Raw genomic sequence first — 12,979 nt, 5'->3', positions numbered from 1 at the left:
TGACAAAATTGTCCCACTGGCTATCCTAAGTTGAATGCACCAATTTGTAAGTCGCTCTGGATAAGAGCGTCTGCTAAATGACTTAAATGTAAATTTAAATGTAGCAGTAAAAATTGAGGAACATAGATTTAGCTACCACTTACCTGTTCATTTCTACTATACATTTGCACTTCTATTCTTATTGGCTATCCTAAGTTGAATGCACCAATTTGTAAGTCGCTCTGGATAAGAGCGTCTGCTAAATGACTTAAATGTAAATTTAAATGTAGCAGTAAAAATTGAGGAACATAGATTTAGCTACCACTTACCTGTTCATTTCTACTATACATTTGCACTTCTATTCTTATTGGCTATCCTAAGTTGAATGCACCAATTTGTAAGTCGCTCTGGATAAGAGCGTCTGCTAAATGACTTAAATGTAAATTTAAATGTAGCAGTAAAATTGAGGAACATAGATTTAGCTACCACTTACCTGTTCATTTCTACTATACATTTGCACTTCTATTCTTATTGGCTATCCTAAGTTGAATGCACCAATTTGTAAGTCGCTCTGGATAAGAGCGTCTGCTAAATGACTTAAATGTAAATTTAAATGTAGCAGTAAAAATTGAGGAACATAGATTTAGCTACCACTTACCTGTTCATTTCTACTATACATTTGCACTTCTATTCTTATTGGCTATCCTAAGTTGAATGCACCAATTTGTAAGTCGCTCTGGATAAGAGCGTCTGCTAAATGACTTAAATGTAAATTTAAATGTAGCAGTAAAAATTGAGGAACATAGATTTAGCTACCACTTACCTGTTCATTTCTACTATACATTTGCACTTCTATTCTTATTGGCTATCCTAAGTTGAATGCACCAATTTGTAAGTCGCTCTGGATAAGAGCGTCTGCTAAATGACTTAAATGTAAATTTAAATGTAGCAGTAAAAATTGAGGAACATAGATTTAGCTACCACTTACCTGTTCATTTCTACTATACATTTGCACTTCTATTCTTAGGTTTGACAATATAGAATCTATACATGGTACCATGTTAGTGAAAGTGTGTTTGAATGTGTTTGCCTTCTTTTAATCAAGTAAAGTTTCATGGAATTGGATGGAGTGCATTTTTTATGAGGCATGTTTACAAGGGTCATGGATTTATATGCAAAGCTGGTCTCTGTTAGAGGTTGGTCCCTGTTGGGTCTTTATCAATATAACCAGAGAGGCAGAGGCGAAGCCAGAGATTTCACTCTCGCCGAAATCTGTCCAAAATAAGACCAATGCGTTCCTATGGGCTTATATTGGACCTAAACTTGTCGCCTGCCTTCCTGCCTTTGGGACAATGACTCCCATTGTTAGGGCAGAGACATGAGCATCTCGTCATTATATACAGATCTCAGATATAACCCACAGGGGATTCCTTCTAAGACCTCTATAGTAGCCTGGTTGCCAGTCTCTGTTTAACTAACATTCCACTCCTTGTACTTTGTGTTATGTGACCAGTCTTCCTCTATAGACCAACAGTATGTCATTGGATTAGATCCTAGTTGAGCTCCAACCTCACAGCAGGCTATGAAAGGAAAGACATCCTATCATGTATGCATCCCTCTCTTCTCTTCTTGTCTCTCTCTCTTCTCTGCTGTGGGGAGGCAAGGGTTAATATGACTAATATAGCTGACTCAGAATCTGTCAGTCATATTACCTTTTCTCTCAGCACCCTTAAATGTATCTCTGATGGAAGGAGAACTTGAGTAAAGAGCAGGAATTAACATTTCTCACCTCACCTCCACTCCACTCAGCTCCACTCAGCTCTCTTCTCCAAGGTCTGTCTATGATGGAACCCTGCTGAATGCACTCCCAGCTCCAAATCATTAGGGAGGTAACATTTCAAAGGAGAGCAATTGAAAATGAGACATTTTCTATGATTCAGACTTACATTATCCAAATGGGCACTTTATTCAAATGGTTGTGACTATTAATTTGTATTATCTCGTAATAATTAAGTTGAATGCTGCCTTTAAGTGATAGTTTCTCTTCATGCGTTTCCCGGGGAAATATTATTATTTTAATGAAGGAAGAAGGCAATAAGGTTGAAAGCTTAGCCAGAATAAAAGGCAGATATGGTAATAAATGGTATTTAGAATAGAGATTTGTACTTTTTACGTTTGTGTGGGTGTCGGTTTATTTTTGTGAATATTTCTCATTATTATGTGTGACCATAAAATGCATTTGTGAAATATTGACTATGTGAGTGTGCGTGCGTGTGTGCATGTCCGCCTGCGTTCGTGTGTGTGTGTGTGTACAGTATGTGTACATAGAGAATAAAGCAACCCAATAATACAAACTAAACTAAACATCCCCCTTAATAATGCAGAGCCAGACTGTGTCGGCACTGCTCTGGAGCTAATTATGATTGTGTCAATTTAATATGGGTCAAGAGCGCCACAATTACAGTGATATTGTGCTCATAGTGTTTGTGCCTCTCCATTTCCACAGATCAGAAGTTATGTTTTGACATCCTACTAATGAGGGCATGGTTTGTCCAAAACAAATCTCTTGTGGATAGACTACGTAAACATCTGACAAAATTACACAAGATTTAGTTCTGGATTAACCGGGATTAGTCCAAACAGCAAGGGTGGTGGTTCAGTGACCCAAGCTTTTATGATGCGTAACTTTGTCCGTGACCTGAACACTTGCGTTATCTCCCCAAGCTAATGCTTCGTCTTTAGTATTTTCCTTGATTATTCCTAATCTGGAGATGTTTCCAGTGTGGTTGGCCAGCATGCCTGCTGTGGTAGTTCCATTCTAAAGGTTTAAACTACCCTCATCCTGTGTATCATTGATCCGTAATGGCTGGGAACAGCCTAGTCTGGTTAATCAATACGTGATACTGAGAGCAGCATCATTATGAATCATTAGCTCAGAACAAACAGAGCTGCATTTTTAACCTCAGTGGAAACACACTGGTTTAAATGGCACCCTGGTCAAAAGTAGTACACTATATAGGGAATAGGGTGCCATTTGGGACTCACAACAGACTATAAATTAATAGGTAGGTAGCATAGAGGTTAGAGCATTGTGCCAGTAACCGAAAGGTCGCTTGTTCGAATGCCTGAGCCGACAAGGTGAAAATTCTGCCGATGTGCCCTTGAGCAAGGCTCTTAACCTTAATTGCTCCAGGGCCGCCGTTGATAATGGCAGACCCTGTCCGTGACCCCACTCTCTGGGATATGCAAAAAAAACACATTTCCAATTCACACCTGTGTATTAATACACACTTGTACATGTGAAAATAGGACAAATACGGTATAAGCACCCACCAAAATAATAATAATAATGATATATGCCATTTAGCAGTCACTTCTTCATGGTGCTTCATCTTGTCCACCAGTCGGCTCTCTCTTAGCAATTCAAACCTGGGGACGAGGTTAGCTCAAGGCAAACCCAAGCAAACTTTTATTTTTGGGAACAATCTCTGGAACTTACCATCTTTACCACCAAAGTTGAGACATACAGTGGGGAAAAAAAGTATTTAGTCAGCCACCAATTGTGCAAGTTCTCCCACTTAAAAAGATGAGAGAGGCCTGTAATTTTCATCATAGGTACACGTCAACTATGACAGACAAATTGAGAAAAAGAAATCCTGAAAATCACATTGTAGGATTTTTTATGAATTTATTTGCAAATTATGGTGGAAAATAAGTATTTGGTCACCTACAAACAAGCAAGATTTCTGGCTCTCACAGACCTGTAACTTCTTCTTTAAGAGGCTCCTCTGTCCTCCACTGCGTTACCTGTATTAATGGCACCTGTTTGAACTTGTTATCAGTATAAAAGACACCTGTCCACAACCTCAAACAGTCACACTCCAAACTCCACTATGGCCAAGACCAAAGAGCTGTCAAAGGACACCAGAAACAAAATTGTAGACCTGCACCAGGCTGGGAAGACTGAATCTGCAATAGGTAAGCAGCTTGGTTTGAAGAAATCAACTGTGGGAGCAATTATTAGGAAATGGAAGACATACAAGACCACTGATAATCTCCCTCGATCTGGGGCTCCATGCAAGATCTCACCCCGTGGGGTCAAAATGATCACAAGAACGGTGAGCAAAAATCCCAGAACCACACGGGGGGACCTAGTTAATGACCTGCAGAGAGCTGGGACCAAAGTAACAAAGCCTACCATCAGTAACACACTACGCCGCCAGGGACTCAAATCCTGCAGTGCCAGACGTGTCCCCCTGCTTAAGCCAGTACATGTCCAGGCCCGTCTGAAGTTTGCTAGAGTGCATTTGGATGATCCAGAAGAGGATTGGGAGAATGTCATATGGTCAGATGAAACCAAAATAGAACTTTTTGGTAAAAACTCAACTCGTCGTGTTTGGAGGACAAAGAATGCTGAGTTGCATCCAAAGAACACCATACCTACTGTGAAGCATGGGGGTGGAAACATCATGCTTTGGGGCTGTTTTTCTGCAAAGGGACCAGGACGACTGATCCGTGTAAAGGAAAGAATGAATGGGGCCATGTATCGTGAGATTTTGAGTGAAAACCTCCTTTCATCAGCAAGGGCATTGAAGATGAAACGTGGCTGGGTCTTTCAGCATGATAATGATCCCAAACACACCGCCCAGGCAACGAAGGAGTGGCTTCGTAAGAAGCATTTCAAGGTCCTGGAGTGGCCTAGCCAGTCTCCAGATCTCAACCCCATATAAAATCTTTGGAGAGAGTTGAAAGTTTGTGTTGCCCAGCGACAGCCCCAAAACATCACCGCTCTAGAGGAGAACTGCACGGAGGAATGGGCCAAAATACCAGCAACAGTGTGTGAAAACCTTGTGAAGACTTACAGAAAACGTTTGACCTGTGTCATTGCCAACAAAGGGTATATAACAAAGTATTGAGAAACTTTTGTTATTGACCAAATACTTCTTTTCCACCATAATTTGCAAATAAATTAATTAAAAATCCTACAATGTGATTTTCTGGAGAAAAAAAATCTCATTTTGTCTGTCATAGTTGACGTGTACCTATGATGATAATTACAGGCCTCTCTCATCTTTTTAAGTGGGAGAACTTGCACAATTGGTGGCTGACTAAATACTTTTTTCCCCCACTGTATTGGTATCACCATAAAGTTACAGAGACATTTAAATGTCTGAGGGACATTATGAATCAAGCTTAGACAAAGGGAGGCATTTGCTCCAGATCTCATCTAACTACTTATTATCTCTTGCTGGATACTTCTGAGGGAGGTTTTCTTTGAGATGAGACTTTGAGATGTCCCAATGTAGAAAATCCAATTCACTTTTTCCTCAACAAAGTTTAGCATTTAATCAGTCAAATTATTCCACTGGGGCTCACATCTTCAGGTGAAGCTAAATGACATCATCCTTCACTCACAAAAGGCTTTTGTGTAATTGATATGCCATAGTGCAGTGGTGGAAAAAGTACTCAATTGTCATACTTGAGTAAAAGTACAAGTAAAAATAAATACTATACATAAGCAAACCAGACGGCACCAAAAAAAAAAAAAACTAAGGTCAGCCAGGGGCACACTCCAACACTTAGACATAATTTATAAACACAGTATTTGTGTTTAGTGAGTCCGCCAGATCATTGGCAGTAGGGATGACAACGCGTTATATTGATAGGTGCGTGAATTTGACCATATTGCTGTCCTGCATGAGCATTTGAAATGTAATGAGTACTTTTTGGTGTCAGGGAAAATGTATGGAGTAAAAAGTACATTATTTTCTTTAGGAATGTAGTGGAGTAAAAGTAGTCAAAAATATAAGTAGTAAAGTAAAATACAGATACCCCCAAAAAACTACTTAAGTAGTATGTCATAGTATTTTTACTTAAGTACTTTACACCACTGCCATAGTGGTAACAGCTAGTTGACACTTTTACGCATCACTGAACGGTAGGATAGACTTCTCTGTCTCCCTCTAGAGGTGAGGGGCTAGGACCTGTCAGCTGCTGACTGATTACTTTACAGTGAATAGTACCAATGTTCAAGCTCTCATAGTTAGACCTCATCATAACTAGGGTTCAGAGTTTTACCTGGGTCACCTGGTCAGGAAAAACTCCTGGCCCCAACTCTCTATTTCTATATTTGTATTTACTGTAATATTTCTTGAGAGGCTAACTCAATCCAGTCATCACTGAGTGTGGCAATTGTTCATTCCAGTCAGTGGCGTTTTGGTGAATAGGCCTAACAGTATAAATGTAAAAATGTAATCACCTTCCCTGTGTCAACCCTCATCTGTTACCAGGCTGTTCATCTACAGAGGTCCATCCTTCAGACCCTCATTAGTGATGTCATCATTACCGCGTTTGCTTTGTTTCTTCATCCATCAAACACATGAAGCAATTACAGCCTTGTGATGCAGATGGGTCCTATTGATATATGTTGTGACAGACACGAGCACTGAAATGAACAGACAAATGATGTATTACCATGCCTGGCTGCTACCTGCTTTGTAAATTAAGCGTCGATCATCACACCTATCAATCAAGGAGGACTAACTGCCTCATCATCCTTCACTTCCCCTCATCCTTAGGTTTCCCTCAATTTTGTGGACTATCACTCAAAAACCATTTATTTCATATGCCTACACCATAGTCTACGGTAGGCCTACACCATTATAGGAAATTGAGAGGAGGCTATAACCATGTAATAATGCAGTAGCATAATTGTAGTAGTCCTAGCTGTGTTTATCCCGTCAATCTTTTATAACTCAAAGAAAGTTCCAAACTCAAATTATGCATAACCTATATTTTATTTGTGCGCATACAATCAATTTGTGCGCATTTAATCATTTGTATGCCTCATGCTTTTTTTCCTTCTGCAATCACAGTGTGACCTACTTGAATTGGCTGTTGGAAGCAAGAGTCAATTCCGGGAAGAAGCAGAGCAGGGCGCAAACCGTGGAGCGCGATTTTGCGCGTGAGCAGAGCAGTCTGTCCGACTCCAAGACAGTCAGAGAAGAGCCGTAAAATTGGAATTATCACAGAGCGGCAACACCAATTCATTCACGCTGGGCTCTTCTCAAATCCGCGGCGTCTTTTCCAACTGTTCTGTCGTGAGTCTCGTCCAGTTGAGTGAGTTATTTTGTTAATTCAGTTCCTTCGACTTAAAACAATCAAAGTCGTTTTCAGTGTTTTGATTCTCCCCTTGATTCTGCTATGCGGGTGTGCAGCAAGTTTACATACTCCATATAGTTCGGAAGTAAAGCACGTGACATTACCTGGGATTGAGTGCACCTGCCCTGGTATAAAGTCAATTACCATGGTAGGACCATTTATACAGAGGACGGAGGCGATTGGAACGTGTATTTCATGTTGACCAATATGCGCTTTCATAACTGATATCGAAATGTGGGGAAGTTCTCTGCGGATGGACACAAGCCGAACACAGCGGGTAGGTGTGATAATCATGAATGGTATTTCAATGTTAGTACAGACACTTTGAAAAATATTTATTCAGCATTTATTACGTAGTAGCCAAAATGTTTCTAAATGCTGGAGTGCGCGGCGCACGTAGGCTAGCCGGCTTTGTCACAAGTAAGACAATGCTCTAATGTCCATCCATATTTAGGCGCGCTAGCCTAATGTTTATTCACGGTGCATGTTGTGTGGAAGAAATTGTGATGCATTTTAAACCATCCCTTACAATTAACTACTTGTCCAACGGTCTCTCTCTCTCTCTCGCTCATATCCCAAAGCACCGTAGGCTATGGCAGCGGGTTCTTTTTTGCAAGATGTGCAAAATCTGACAGAGACAGGTTGAAAGTTGTCTCATATATAAAATTCATCTATATATTATTTCAAATATAGGCTTTTAAACCGGAGTATTGGGTATTTGACCAACTTGGCTCATTGCAAGCATTCTGGATGCCAATAATTGTATAACCCCAAAACAAATGGGGCTATAACTGTATAAAACGCAATAGAAAGGATGTTTCTATTGTAGGCTACTGAATTTTACCCTCTCAGCTAAGCTCTTTCTTGAACCTATCATGGACCCTTATCAGAGGATTCACCATATAGGCTATTTGTTTTTACAGGTGAATAGGCAATACCTGGGAGATTGAGTTCCATGCAAGTCAATGGGTTATACACCCTTTTAAAACAGCACCTACCCTCTTAAAGGGCTCTCCTTTTACTGCCTGTATGAATGATCTATATGTAGGTATATATATTATACACTCCTCCCGCATCTCATTAACTTGTTGATTTGTGGACTGGGGGTCGGGTTAGGGTAGAGGTATAGAGATGTGGACTGGGGGTCGGGTTAGGGTGGAGGTATAGAGATGTGGACTGGGGTTCCGGAGGCTGATACACATGACATTATTCTCCCATTTCTCCTATGTGTTTCCTGGAACCACACAGACAGACCATGTAATACGTGAGGACTTACAGAGAGAGATGATTACCTTCAATACAGATGCTATAGGCGAGATCAACTTTATTTCCCTCAAGGGGGAAATTAGTCTTGGACATCGTAGCTGCACTATCTCTAAACTCTATGAAGGACATGATACAGCCACTATAGACCACCTACATTTCATACATCAAATTATACCAATAGAAAAGCAACCACTGCTCTGTGTGGTTGTGTAAAGATGCAAATGTATGGAAAAATAGAGAGACTTGCGTGTTATTGTTGATGGACTTCTCATACCGGTGCCTGTACAGAAACAAGTGCTCTAATGTGCATCTCAGTGGGCATCAAACAGCCTCTCTAAGTCTTTACCTTGAGGTTATTTATCTGATACTGTACCTTGCATTCTCTCTAAAGCCCTTTGCAAATTAACAAAGTACCACATTTTTTATAACAAACTACCCAACTTTACTAAGATTTAATTCCTTTCTGTTTGAATAGACCATCAAGCTCTTTTTACAGGAGCTGTTTTGTCTTCCTCATGGGGCATGAATCCGTCCCTGAATGGCTACAAACATTATTCTGTCACAATTTCCTATCTTCACGTTATCATACTCCTCTTCATCTTGAAAGTGTATCTCCCATCTACGGCTGTAAGGACGAACCATCCTATGTATGTTGTAGGTTTTTCACACTCACGTTCCCCAGCGTCACATGCAGCTTCACACATGGGCTATATATTGAACAAAAATATAAACACAACATGCAACAATTTCAAAGATGTTACTGAGTTTCAGGTCATATAAGGAAATCAGTCAATTGAAATAAATTCATTAGGCCCTAATCTATGGATTACACATTACTTGGAATACAGATATGCATCTGTTTATCAGAGATACAGTACCTTTAAAAAAAGGTAGGGGTGAGGATCAGAAAACCAGTCACTATCTGGTCTGTGTGACCACCGTGTGACCACCATTTGCCTCATGCAGTGTGACACACCTCCTTCGCATACAGTTGATCAGGCTGTTGATTGTGGCTTGTAGAATGTGGTTCCACTCCTCTTCAATGGCAGTGCGAAATTGGTGGGAACTGGAACATGCTGTCGTACACGTCAATCCAGAGCATCCCAAACATGCTCAATGGGTGACATGTCTGGTGAGTATGCAGGCCATCGAAGAATTTTCAGCTTCCAGGAATTGTACACAGATCCTTGCGATATAGGGCCATGCATTAACATGCTGAAACATGAGGTGATGGCGGCGGATGAATGGCACGACAATGGGCCTCAGGATCTTGTCACGGTATCTCTGTTCATTTAAATTGCCATCAATAAAAGGCAATTGTGTTCGTTTTCCGTAGCTTATGCCTGCCCATACCATAACCCCACCGCCACCATGGGGCACTCTGTTCACAACGTTGACATCAGCAAACCGCTTGCCCACACAACGCCATACACATGGTCTGCGGTTGTGAGGCCGGTTGGACGTACTGCCAAATTCTCTAAAACTACGTTGGCTTATGGTAGAGAAATGAACATTCTGGGATATTTTATTTCATCTCGTGAAACATGGGACCAACACTTTACATGTTGTGTTTATATTTGTGTTCAGTGTAGCTGGCAAGGGACCTTGGCAAAGGTCAGGACTGGAGCTTGGTTGTTTTTTGAGTATTGGTCCACTAGATGGCTCACATCTGATACACGTCACATTTCTAGAATACCTATTTTCAGCTGGTGCAGTTTATAATTGCTTTCATTAATGGTGTGTTCGTAAATTCAATCTGGAGTGCTAAAGTGCGCTCAGAGTGCGCTCTGGGCGTTCGTAAATTCAGAGCATTGTCAGAGCGCACACTGGACGCTCTGGCCGAGGAGTAGGGTTGATCTGAGCGTTCTGACCTCACAACAGCAGTCAAGCACCCACGCTAACTGGCTAACGTTGACTAGCTTGCGAGCTACTTCCAGACACAAATGAGAGAACACCTCACTCTGACCATTTTACTCACCGTACCAGAGCTGGTTATCCAGAGCGTTGGGGACTGTAACTATGCCGCTGGCAACAATTTAATTGCGCTTTTTGGCCGACGTTTATTGACACCGGGCATATTCAACGGGTGTTGAGCGTTCATAAATTCATCAGTTATTCTGCGCTCTGGCACACTCAGACGAGAGTGCTCTGAAATCGGAGTAGATAGCCAGAGTGAATTTACGAACGCACCCTAAAGGGCTGCCTAAATTTGTCACAATTTTCATGCAGCCAAGGAAATGAGTGACAAACCAATTTCTATAACCCCCCGGGGCAAGAGATGGACTTTAGAAAATATGTTTTATAACCTGCAAACTTTTATTTTATTTTGAGTGAATTCATTAGAATGGATTTTTGGTTTTATTGTCAAGTCCGGCCCACTTTCATTACCCGTCTTGAGCTTTCAGAATGTTTATGGTAATGAAAGGTGGATTTGTGAAAGTGGTTAGTGAAGCAGGACTATGCTTCCATGTTTCAGTAGTTCAGTCAAACACACCGGCAGCACTAAGGGAAGAATCAATTCCACAATGTTAGAACAGCTTTCCATGAATGAAAGAGCAGCGCAGCAGCTATGCTCTGTTATCTCTGCAGATAAAAGTTTAGTCCTTCAAATATGGGTATAGGCTTCTTTACATTTTTTTTTTCTTCATTTTTTTACATTTTAGGGCTTCTTCCCCAAACCATCAGAGCACTGTTACAGACACTTTCACAGATTAAGTTGGAAGCCCAAATCACTCTAGTATGGCAGGATATGTATAGTAGACATGTTGCTATGATACAATATCTTACTACAGAGAATACACAGGACACATTTATTAGAAGGATGGTGTAGTTCCTCCAGCGGTCACCACTGGTGAGCACTACCTGAGTGAGGCTACTTATAGCTTGTCATCAGTTCGAAGTCACAGAGGACTAACTTGTGTTTCACATCTCTCAGCAGTCCTGTATGTAGGACCAAGCATTGTACTACCCTCAGATTGATGATCTGCCTAACTAGCAAGACGGCACAAACTGATCTGGGACCAGGCTACTGTCTCAGCATTCATTATTATGCTGACTACTAGTCAAAGGCCCTATATGTATGAATACATGGTCCATCATACAGATGTAGGATCTTAATTTGACCAATGTTGTCGTAGCAAAATAATCCTGCAGCAACAGGATTCTAGCGTTTAGTCCATAATGTTGCTTGATCGATGGTTAGGCTATTAGCTGGACAAAAGTAGGCTACATGAAAAGTGCAATTCTGTTAATATAACCGTGTTAGTGCAAGTTTTCAGTTAATTTACAGTTGAAGTCGGAAGTTTACATACACTTAGGTTGGAGTCATTAAAACTCGTTTTTCAAGCACTCCACAAATGTCTTGTTAACAAACTATAGTTTTTCAAGGCCTAACTTCAAACTCAGTGCCTCTTTGCTTGACATCATGGGAAAATCTAAAGAAATCAGCCAATACCTCTGAAAAAAATTGTAGACCTCCACAAGTCTGGTTCATCCTTGGGAGCAATTTCCAAACGCCTGAAGGTACCACGTTCATCTGTACAAACAATAGTACGCAAGTAAAAACACCATGGGACCATGCAGCCGTCATTGCTAACAAATGTTGTGTACACTGCACAGAATACTTTTATCCACCTGCTTGTATGTTGCAAATCTATTGACATATGCAGGGTTGGGAGTAACTGATTACATGTAGTTACATGTAATCTGATTACAAAAAAACTAATTGTAATCAGTTATGTTACCAGGAACAATATTGTAAGCAGATTACAGATACTTTTGAAAAACTAGAGTATTACTTCTTGGATTACTTTTAAAATCAGAAAGGATGTTTGCAAAAAGATACATTATGACACCTTTCTGTTTCGTCAATGACATTAAATTCAGCATTGAAAAAAGGCGTAAATGTAAGTTTGTTCCACTTGAGCGAGTCTGACCACAAGTCAGAGACCACTATGATGACAGACCAAATGCGTTTGATGGATTGTTTTTCTTCTTCTAGTCAAATGGTGGCTATTTGAAGAATCTCAAATATAAAATATATTGTGATTTGTTTAACACTCTTTTGGTTACTACATGATTCCATATGTGTTATTTCATAGTTTTGATGTCTTCACTATTATTCTGCAATGTAAAAAATAGTAAAAATAAAGAAAAACCCTTGAATGAGTAGGTGTGTCCAAACTTTTGACTGGTAGTGTATGTGAAAATGGTGCGTTTCTATGTTTTGTAGTAAAGAAATGACATCAACCAATTAGTAGGCAATGCCTACTCACAATTGGTCAAATTCACACGATGCTCGCCGATGTCACTTATCTTCCTCTATCTTTTTTACTACAATTTTCACATATGTAGATGTTGGGGTGGTGCTGGAGATGAATATGAAGTTAGAAAAATGGTGAAATTTCCCTTTAAGGGGAAAGTAATCCAAAAGTAACTGAAAGTAATCAGATTACGTTCATGAGTTTGGGTAATCCAAACATTACGTGATTGATTACAATTTTGGACAGGTAACTAACTAGCAACTGTATCGAATTAGAAAGTAACCTACCCTACCCTGGACATATGCACCATA

The 12,979-nt window shown here is 40.3% G+C and overlaps 1 protein-coding gene across 2 annotated transcripts in view; it reads left to right on the top strand.

Annotated features, from left to right (window-relative positions):
- The first annotated feature begins 6,903 nt into the window (after window positions 1–6,903).
- Window positions 6,904–12,979, top strand: part of LOC121586515 (potassium voltage-gated channel subfamily G member 2-like) — a 36,283-nt gene continuing 30,207 nt past the window's right edge. The window contains exon 1 of one of the 2 annotated variants that reach the window (XM_041903252.2): window positions 6,904–7,098. The gene's annotated coding sequence lies outside the window, so the exon portion shown is untranslated. Of the gene's footprint in view, window positions 7,418–12,979 lie in introns of both variants that reach the window. The other variant, XM_041903251.2, reaches the window with a different exon arrangement.

The sequence above is a fragment of the Coregonus clupeaformis genome, chromosome 17, assembly GCF_020615455.1.
Source record: "Coregonus clupeaformis isolate EN_2021a chromosome 17, ASM2061545v1, whole genome shotgun sequence".
Taxonomy (NCBI): Eukaryota; Metazoa; Chordata; class Actinopteri; order Salmoniformes; family Salmonidae; genus Coregonus; species Coregonus clupeaformis.
The sequence above is the reverse complement of the archived record's forward strand: the minus strand, read 5'-3'. Positions and strand labels throughout refer to the sequence as shown.